At 51.1% G+C, this 9647-nt stretch overlaps 1 pseudogene across 1 annotated transcript in view; it reads left to right on the top strand.

Moving 5' to 3' along the window:
• The first annotated feature begins 9028 nt into the window (after window positions 1-9028).
• LOC144104006 (steroid hormone receptor ERR1-like) overlaps window positions 9029-9647 on the top strand; it is a 40596-nt pseudogene continuing 39977 nt past the window's right edge. The window contains exon 1 of the transcript XR_013308404.1: window positions 9029-9329. The product of XR_013308404.1 is annotated as a steroid hormone receptor ERR1-like (transcript). The remainder of the gene's footprint in view (window positions 9330-9647) is intronic.

Below are 9647 nucleotides of genomic sequence, written 5' to 3'. Positions count from 1 at the left end.
GCTAGGCCTAATGTTAGGCATTTCAGAACAGACCCCACCGACGGCACGCGTCCGCTCCGAGCATGAGCAACATGATGGAAACCGTGGAGGGAGAAAATATTGTGACGAAAACGACGATGCTGGCAAGGGCGCAGGACGGAGCGCTCGCGCTAGGCCAGCGGCCATTAAATAATCTCATTGCCATCAGTCAACCCATCTCATTCTTCGGCTTGCCGTCACGTAACATTTGGTGTGAGGTGCGCAGTTCATCCCCATCGTGGTCCTGACGCTTCGGCGCATGCTTCAGCCGTAGTCGTCGGCTGTGAGATCTTGGCCTGCTTCGCCCGGCCGTGCCCCAATCTTTCAGACCAGAACCGATCTCGCCCTTCTACCCTGCCCCGTCCCCCGCCCAGACCAGTCGGCACGGCGAACTGAACCTCACGCAAGGACCCCACCTGCCGACCCCACCGACCCGAGACGCTGCCCACACGTGACGACGGCATTCCCGTGCCCATGCAGCTGAGCACGTCTTGGGGCCTCGGCCGATGGCTCTTGGTGACCTGCGGCCCGGAAGCTTCACGGACCAAGAATCATTCAGCCATCTCCTCCATCGTGGCGGCCAGATCTACCTCACCATTTTCTCCTTCCTGTGTCACCATCCTCTGAAGCCCATCACCAATTCGCGCGTCTCTTTGTCATCGATTGCCGCTGCGGTGGCTCAGTGGTTATGGCGCTCGGCTGCTGGCCCGAAAGACGCGGGTTCGATCCCGGCCGCCGCGGTCAAATTTCGATGGAGGTGAAATTCTAGAGGCCCGTGTACTGTGCGATGTCAGTGCACATTAAAGACCCCCAGGTGGTCGAAATTTCCGGAGCCCTTCACTACAGCGCCCCTCACAGCCTGAGTTGCTTTGGGACGTTAAACCCCCATAAACCAAACCAAACCTTTGTCACCGATCGGGACAATCATTCGGTGGCCGCTGGTAGTGTGACGAAGAAGACGCTGGCAGTGGCGCGGGACGAAGCGGTCGCGCTAGGCCAGCGGCCATTAAATCATCCCATTGCCCCATCAGTCAACCCGTCTCATTAATCGGCTGTCCGTCATGTAACATTATAGACACCGCAGAGATGAAACAGGGAGAATGGTTCACAACAAAATCGTCATCTCGTTGAACGTGTGCATTCGCTCCCTCGCGAATCCCCGATCCGAGTTCACCTGAGCCCGGTTTAAAGAACCTCGAGCTAAAGGGTTGGCAGCCTCGTTTCCGTGATTCCCGGAGTGCTTTCCGCTTCAAAACAGCGAGTCCCCAAGCCCGCGATAGGAAGGAGGTTAGGGGTCATGTCGGTGGAGAAGCAGACCACTAGAATTCCGACTGAAGGCGAGAAAGTAATAATAAGCACTCAGGGCGGAGTCGACCGCCTCCTCTCAGGTGCGATGATGGATTTGGCTGAGTTAATCGCCAGCGCCGCCGGCGTTAACACAAGAACGCCGAGGACATTTTCTCGGCAAACAAAGCAGCGATCTTGCTTGTTGTCACCACTATAGCAAAGAGCGTGGAGTAAAATATGATGCTCTGCGCTTTCTTCTCCACGGTGAAGAGGGTATAGATGTTAAGGCCTACCCAGCGATGCCGGAAGATTGTGTCAGTGGAGTCGTTCACGACATCACCCCACGCTACTCCAACGAAGAGCTCCTGGAGCGCATACGTGAAAGAAAGGAGAACCCCCCCCGTGCTCGGCGTCCGCAGACTGGGAGTGAACTCTGCATCCCTACTCATCCTCTTCGAAGATCAGCATGTACCGCGCTGGGTAAATCTATCCTCTTTTGCGCAAAGGTCCGTCCTGTGTACAAGAAGAGATATCAGGTGTGCCGCGCATGAGGACGTCTGTTCATATCCAAAGAAATTCAAGTGCCGCGGAGCCGGAATGAAAAAGCCAAAAGAAGGTCACACATGCGAGCCCAAGTGCCAGCTAAGCGTGAAAGACTGCCCTCTCGGCGACAAGAAATGCCGGGGGATGTGCAGGACTCCATACATCACCTAGAAGCGATGGTGAGAGAAAAAACATTTAAACAAGGACAGCTACGATCAGCTGACGCAAAGCGAAACGAAAAAGGGGGCGTCGTAGGATCACCGGAGATGCCCGTGACCAACGGAAAGCTACGACATTTAGGAGCAAAGGCTACGCAGCATGGAACGAGCATTTACAGAGGCTGGAGGTAACAGCCACCAGAAGACGCCGTTCGAGCTTCGGGACCGGAGGGCGCTCCGGCTCCAGGACGAGAAAGCGCTCCAGCTCGGAGTCCTGCTCGGACTCTCCTAACTCCGGATACGGCGCCCGAGATCCCAAGAATCCATGGTGCCCACCCGTGCGAAGACGCAGCCCGAGCGGCGACTACAGAGCGGTAAGGTTCGTTAGCGAGGCATCCCCGGCAGAAAATAAGAGAAAAGAATATATAATTTGGAAAGAGAAAAAAGAGAACCTAAGGAAGCTATCCGCACCGTAACTAGAGAAGTTCAAACACTGAAAATTAAAAGAGTATCCGTCCCCGCCTCGCAATAAGCAGGTACCTCAAAAGCAAAGAGAAAAACAGACACCTCCCCCTGTAGCACCAGAGCGTGCGGCAACAAAGCGAAGCCTAAGCCGACGAAAGAAAAGGAGAAAACGATCTCTGAACCATCTAGGCCACCCCCGGAGGAACGCAAGGGGGGTGAAACGGATCCACTGGTAGCACTAGAAAGGAAATTAGACGCCAAGTATACGAGGCGCGATTTGAGAAAATCGAGTCTCCTTGCCCAGCTAGTGGGTGCGGGTAATCAGCTACAAGCACAAGTACAAACACAGCAGAACGTCTTGGTCGAAAGGATAATAAGATTGGAAGAGGCAATGTCTAAACATCATGGATAGACGCGTCCAAAAGAAAGTTTCAATAGTGTGGCAGTGGAAATGCCGCGGCTGCCAACTCAAAAGAGCGCGCGTGCAACAGCACGTAGAGCAGACTAATGGAAAAACTGTAGCCCTAGCCATCCAAGAAACAGGAAAGAGCTTGAAAAAATGAGGGGATATCAGAGATTTCACAGTGACCGAGAGGAGAAATCCCGAGTTAGTATAATAATTAAAAGAAACATTGCCGGAACTGAACACGAAATAAACTCCCGTGATATCGAGGCCATTTTAGTCGAAATACTCACGGTCACAAGGAAGAACCAAGTATCTTCCTCATAAATTTACACACCACCACACAGCAGAAAAATGTCAGTTTTCCCACACTCTTCTGCAAAGCCATAAAGGCAGAAGGAAGTAACCCCTGCTGGTGAGTAGGAGATCTCAACGCAGCCCACCAGGAATGGGGCTACAACAGACAGGATCCAATGGGAAGGAGATTATGGGGGGACATGCAGGAACTAGTTCGTGCTCTATAAACGGACTCTTGCTGTCCGTCCAGAGTAGGAAATAGCGTCTATAGAGACACTACTCCAGACCTTGCCCATAGCAAAACGTAAGAGAAATGAACTGCAAAAACACACAACTGAACTTTTGCAGTGACTATTTTGTCTGAGCGATAACACTCGGCAAGGGTGTTAAAACTCGCCGCCTGAAGAAACCGAAAATCACTGAATTGGACAAATTCAGGTAAAAACAGGAGAACCGATCGAAAACAAAGACGAATGGGCAGAGGCGCTAAAGAAACACGCTGATAAAGCTGGAACAATCCTACAAGAGGATGATACGCCACCGATAGCCTACGACAAACTCCTCCATTTGTGGGAAGCAAAGCGTAGCAAGGAAAAACGAGTGGAATACAAACCTCCGACGTAGGATAGCTAGACATAACAAAGAGATTGAGTTCTACGCAACCAAGCTTTGTGAACAGAACTCGTGCAGCAGATGCGACGAAATGGAGGGAAGCACGAGTCTCTCCACGACGTGGCATCTACTAAGACACCTGCTAGATCCAGAACATTCTAAAACCCAAGCACGAAAAACAGAAGCGAAGGCCAGACATGCGTTCGAAGGGACAGACACGGAACTCATGGCAAAGTTAGTGCGCCTTTACATTGGCAACACCAGAGCTCCCCCCTCCCGGCTACGAGGGTCCTCCAAACAAGTTCCTTGGCGCGCCGATGTGGGAAGCGGAGGTCCGCGCCGAAATACGTGTCAAAACGAAATCGGCCCTGGGACCAGACGGGATTACTAACAAAATCCTGAGAAACTATGACGACGAATCTATAAGAGCCCTGACAAAGTACATGCTGTTAAAGTACATGCAGCACATCTGGGACAAAGGCTGCCTCCCGCAACAGTGGAACGAGGAATGTAGTCGTTATCCCCAAGCCAGGCAAGCCCCCGAAACTGGAAAATTTGAGGCCAATTTCCTTAACTCATGCATAGGGAAGCTAAAGGAATGCCTAATCCAAACCAGACTAACATGCTTTATGCAGCAAAAAAAAGGACTTGTGGCCGCTCGAAGTGGTAGGGTTTCGGCCCAGCCTGTGCACACAGGACGTGATGCTCCTTCTAAAACATGACATCATAGAGCCTATAACCAAAGATAATGTCTTCGATAATGTAGAACACGCCGCGATTCTCAATGGCCTGCAAGAAATTGGTGTTGGAAAGAAAGCATACGACAATATAGAGGACTTACTGTCAGACAGAGCAATCAAAATGAAATATCACGACATACAATCCTCCGTACTGATGAACCGTACTGATAACCGCATATACCCTGCGGAACACGATATGCTCTGTCCTTTTCGCAAAAGAGAGAAGGGCAAGGTGCCGAGCGTCTTGGCAGAGTGCACACAACTCAAGAACCCCCTCCTCCACTTTCCCCGCCAACACCCCCAATTCCCAACCCCTTGAGCGATGGGAGACCTTGCTATCCAGCCCCCCCCCCCCCCCCTTCCCTCCTACCGATTCATCTCGTACTGACGGACAGGGGCCAGGAGCTGCTGGGAACATACGGGTCACGTAACTATGGAACCACCCCGCCTGGTACCTGCTGCGTGCACCACCGATTTATTTCGGGCCCAATAAATGTTGATTCATCATCCTTCCGCTTTTCTCGAACGCGGACAGATGGCGCCACAAGATGGGCGCCTGCCTAGTCGTCGAGCTTCGGTGTCGCGGCGTCTACGTGCGCTTTGTTAAACAGAATGTTTGAACCATCTGTCGACACCAAATAATTTTGGACGACCTCGTGTTTTACTTGTATAAATGCATACATGGGTAGAAGAGCAGCGAGGACGCTGCTGTGCGATCCTTCCGAGCTCGTTATCGAAATGCGTTCACTGCAAAGTTTTTCGTTGATACGCACGAATGCTAAGAGCATCGTCAACTATACCGACTCTTACATGTAAAAGGTCGGCCGTCACGCACATGCTCCCAGAATTAGGCCAAACAGCCTAGGCGTATGTTCAGACATTGCTTGAGCAGTGTAATGCGCCAACGCTGTGAGATGATGCCCGCCGTGTTGAAAACCATGGATAACTTCGGCCAACTGGAGCTCTTTAACGTGCAGAGAAACCTCAAAGGAGTTTCCGTATTTCGCCTGTATCACCAGTAATATTGCCTCCGCAGCCAGGAATAGAACCCGCGCTCTTGTGCTGCGGTACGGAACGCCTCCAGCGCTGTAGGAACGAGCTCAGGGACCGAAAAGAAAACCAAGTGTGCATTCGCGACGATTTAACCGTTCATGGTTTATGTGGGTTTAACGTCCCAAAGCGACTCAGCCTATGAGGGATGTCATAGTGATGGACTACGGAAATTTCTGCCCCCTGGGGTCCTTTAACGTGCCCTCACATCGAGAGTAGTGCAGTGCACTTTTAGCTAAGCGACGCAAAAATGGTTAATGGGAATTCCCCTGGCATTCCTCCTGTCAAGGTCATATTTTACGCCGACATCGACGATGCTGAGCTGTTGGCTCCCCCATGGAAAGACTGGCGTGAACACGCAGAGGTAAAATACTTACGCGACTCCAAATTGGGATTGGCGTCTGTCAGTTGAGAATAATTGCAGTTGGCATGGTAAAACAACTTGATGACCTCAATAATTTTGCGCCACAAAATCCTCCATCCAGCGTTCTAGGGCCCGGCAAATTATGCAGCTGAATATTAGTTTTAAGCTTACCGGCATGCCTTCTGCCTTTCATACCATCATGTTTTGTTGCACCAAAATATACAGCGGGTGGAAACTTATCACAAAATCGCCGAGCGAAATTAACTGCTACGCTTCCATTTGATGTACACGTAACGCTCAGCATTTATAGAATGTTAAGTGCCCGGACCATTGCTCAAGAGAACAAACTTTGATAATCAAAAACGCATGATGAACTCCAGCCACCTAGCTGTGCGCTGTTTCTTCTGAGTGATCCATGCTGGATCGGCTTCTTTCTGTTTTTCACAGGCCGTCCCCGAGGCCAGTGCGGCAGCGGCGGGTGCGGACGCCCTTACCTGCTTGGCACACGTGGCTGCAGACTGTCATTTTGTAAGGGGCCTCCTTGAACTCGCCTCTTTCGTCAGAGATCTGGAACACTCGTGAGAAATACTGGGCACAGCATTCGAATACATGACCGGTTTCTTGGGTACATTTAAAAGTGACTTGCAATTGAAGTCTGCGTAGTGCGATTTTATATCCTATGCTCGGGAAAGTGCTTTGCAACAGACGTGGTCGCTCGGTTGCAATATTCTATCTGCTCCGTTGATTGCCTGGCACCACTAGGTTCTAGCGAGAAGGCTCCGACGGAGCTTTAAAAAGTGACGCTTGGTGCTCAGTGGTAGCTCAGTGGTTAGGACGCTCGGCTACTGATCCGGAGTTCTCGGGTTCGAACCCGACCGCGGTGGCGGCGCTTCGGTGAAGGCGAAACGATAACGTCAGTGCACGCTAAAGATCCCCACGTGGTCTAAATTATTCCGGAGCCCTCCACTACGGCACTTCCTTTCTTCTTTCACTCCCTCCAATATACCTTCTCTTACGGCGTGTGTCAGGTGTCCGCCGACATGGGAGACAGATATTGCACCATTTCCTTTACCCGCCGCGGTGGCTCAGTGGTTAGGGCGCTCTTCTACTGATCAGGAGTTCCCGGGTTTGAGCCCGACCGCGGCGGCTGCGTTTTAATGGAGGCAAAACGCTAAGGCGCCCGTGTGCTGTGCGAGGTCAGTGCGTGTTAGATTCCCAGGTGGTGGAAATTATTCCGAAGCCCTCCACTAGGGCACCTCTTTCTTCTTTCTTTCACTCCCTCTTTTATCGCTTCCCTTACTGTGCGGTTCAAGTGTCCAGCGATATATGAGACAGATACTGCGCCATTTCCTTTCCGCAAGAAGACAATTATTTATTATTTATTATTATTATTATTATCATCATCATCATCATTTCCTCCCCCTCCCAAAAAAACAATTTTCAGTGGTGCGGACAACTCTGGCAGGTCGATCTGCGGTTGGTTACCAAGCACTCGCCTCTGCAACCGGCTGGAACCCTCAGGTCTGCCACCGCAACAACCAACACATTGCAGCCACTGTGTAGGTACATACACGGGCCGCGACTACAATGCATTGGAGTCGGCTAGCGCCACTATGCCCGTCTGCATAACGACCACTGCGCCTGGCCCCAATCCGCAGCATGAAAGAGAATTGAAGGACTTATGCTGCGTCTTGAAGAGCAGGACGCAACAGCATGTTGTAGCGTTGCCAAGGGATCCATGGAACGCCATCGTGCGTTCGGCGTGACGTCCTACCTCGAGGATTTAAGGAAAGCAAACATATCTTGGTGGACACCCGAACCGCACCGTATTGCAATGAAAATGAAAACAATATTGGTTTTGCGTTTTTTATGGAGGAAAAACGCTAAAGCGCCCGTGTGCTGTGCGATGTCAGTGCACGTTAAAGATCCCCAGCTGGTCGAAATTATTCCTGAGCCCTCCACTACGGCACCTCTTCTTCCTTTCTTCTTTCATTCCCTCCTTTATCCCATTCCTAACGGCGCGGTTCAGGTGTCCAACGATATATGAGACATACTGCGCCATTTCCTTTCCTCAAAAACCAATTATTATTATTGTTTTAAGGACCGCAAATGAATAATAATTTATTTATTAATGCTTCAGGGATTTTTCGCTCATGGCCGCCGCCTTTTCTGCGACACGGGGCCCTTCACGCTTTCGCGTTAAAAGCTGGTTGTAGCAAAATTTGATCGTGCACGGTGCCTATAACACGACCTTGTGCCGCATTGTGGCAGCGCAAAACACAGCCTAAACGGCACCGAAATCCGCGCAAACTGCGTCCGCCATTCCGCGACGCCCCCGCATGTACTAAGGGCGAACATGATCTGTACACACTCTCTGCCGGCGCATGCGTGCAGTTTTAACACCTAAGACCTTCTTACACCGTGCCCGAACACCACAGCTTCCTGTCGTTAACTGCATTGAATAGTAATTAAACCGCACTATCTTTTGATTTGTTAATGAGGGGGACAGTACCGGACCGTCCCCCACTACCAAAAATTATGTGCCCATTGACCCAATCCGAGCAATGGCGAAGGTCAGCGCGGACTCCGTAGGAGCCCGCGCCTCGCTCCGGAGGTTCCGCCTTAATGATCACGGAAAACCTCACACTAAAAGAATTCCCTTGGTAAGAACGTAGACGTGCAGCCTTATTACTCACAGCAACGCCCAGTCCTGTGTTGGGGACGACATCACTAGGGCACTGAAAACTGCGCGTCAAAAACGCGCATTTCAAGTATGCTTCACTTACTAACAAAGCCCCGATAGTATTCCTTTCGGCTTTTATTTGAATTACTTTCTTAATGCAAGGATTGACTTCTATGCGATTCCAATACCTTCTGACCGAGCGTTCAAGTCAATCTACAACATTTCCTTCTGAGAGGAGGCGCCCTCCCTCTCCAAACTGCATTACAAAAAAAAAAAAAAATACGCAAGTCACGTGTTCCGTACCTTCTGCGCCTGGCAACTCCGCGCTCCGCGGAGCGCTGCTCCTCCCTCCAGAGAGATGTTAATCGGTTGGCTGCCGAGAGATGGCGACGGCGACGTTCGGTCGACGTCGTCCCCAGTCCAAAGTCGCCAGTTGTGGCGCCATGTTCTTGTTGTTGCTGTGTTGCGTTTCGGATGGTGCTTTTTGTCTAGTAACGTTCGTTTAGCGCCTTGCGTGGCCGCTTCGTGCTGTGGATCTTTGAATGTGTTAAAAAATTGGTGTGCGACTTGTGCGCTTCGAAAGACGTTCTGAAGCGCTTGAAGTTGTTCTAAAGATACCGGAAGACATCGTATTGCGCCTTGCACCACGCCGTGACAACGCCGGCAACAACGTGGAAGAAAGAACGACCTGGCGTGAATGCTTACGAATGTGTGTGGAGTCCTTGAAATTTTCTTTCAAAATGTTGTGGTGGGGTGCGTGAAGTGGTGCAAATGCTTCTCGGTGTTTCCTCACAACTTCTTTGGAGTGCAGTTAAGTTCGAGTTCTGCGCAACGGCTTCCGCAAGTGCGCTGTTTTCACCCAACCGCGGGCCAGTCACAGCCATGGACACCGTCGCTTCGCGCCTATAACTTCGCAGCGAAGAGGTTGCGATATGGAGTATAGTTGCACGTGTTTGATCTCATGATATCCTTGGCCTCATTATGGCGATGAATGGGACCAACGCGTGGAAAGCACTGTGTTGGAACG

Source organism: Amblyomma americanum, chromosome 9, assembly GCF_052857255.1.
Source record: "Amblyomma americanum isolate KBUSLIRL-KWMA chromosome 9, ASM5285725v1, whole genome shotgun sequence".
NCBI lineage: Eukaryota > Metazoa > Arthropoda > Arachnida > Ixodida > Ixodidae > Amblyomma > Amblyomma americanum.
This window is presented reverse-complemented; position numbering and strand designations above follow the sequence as displayed.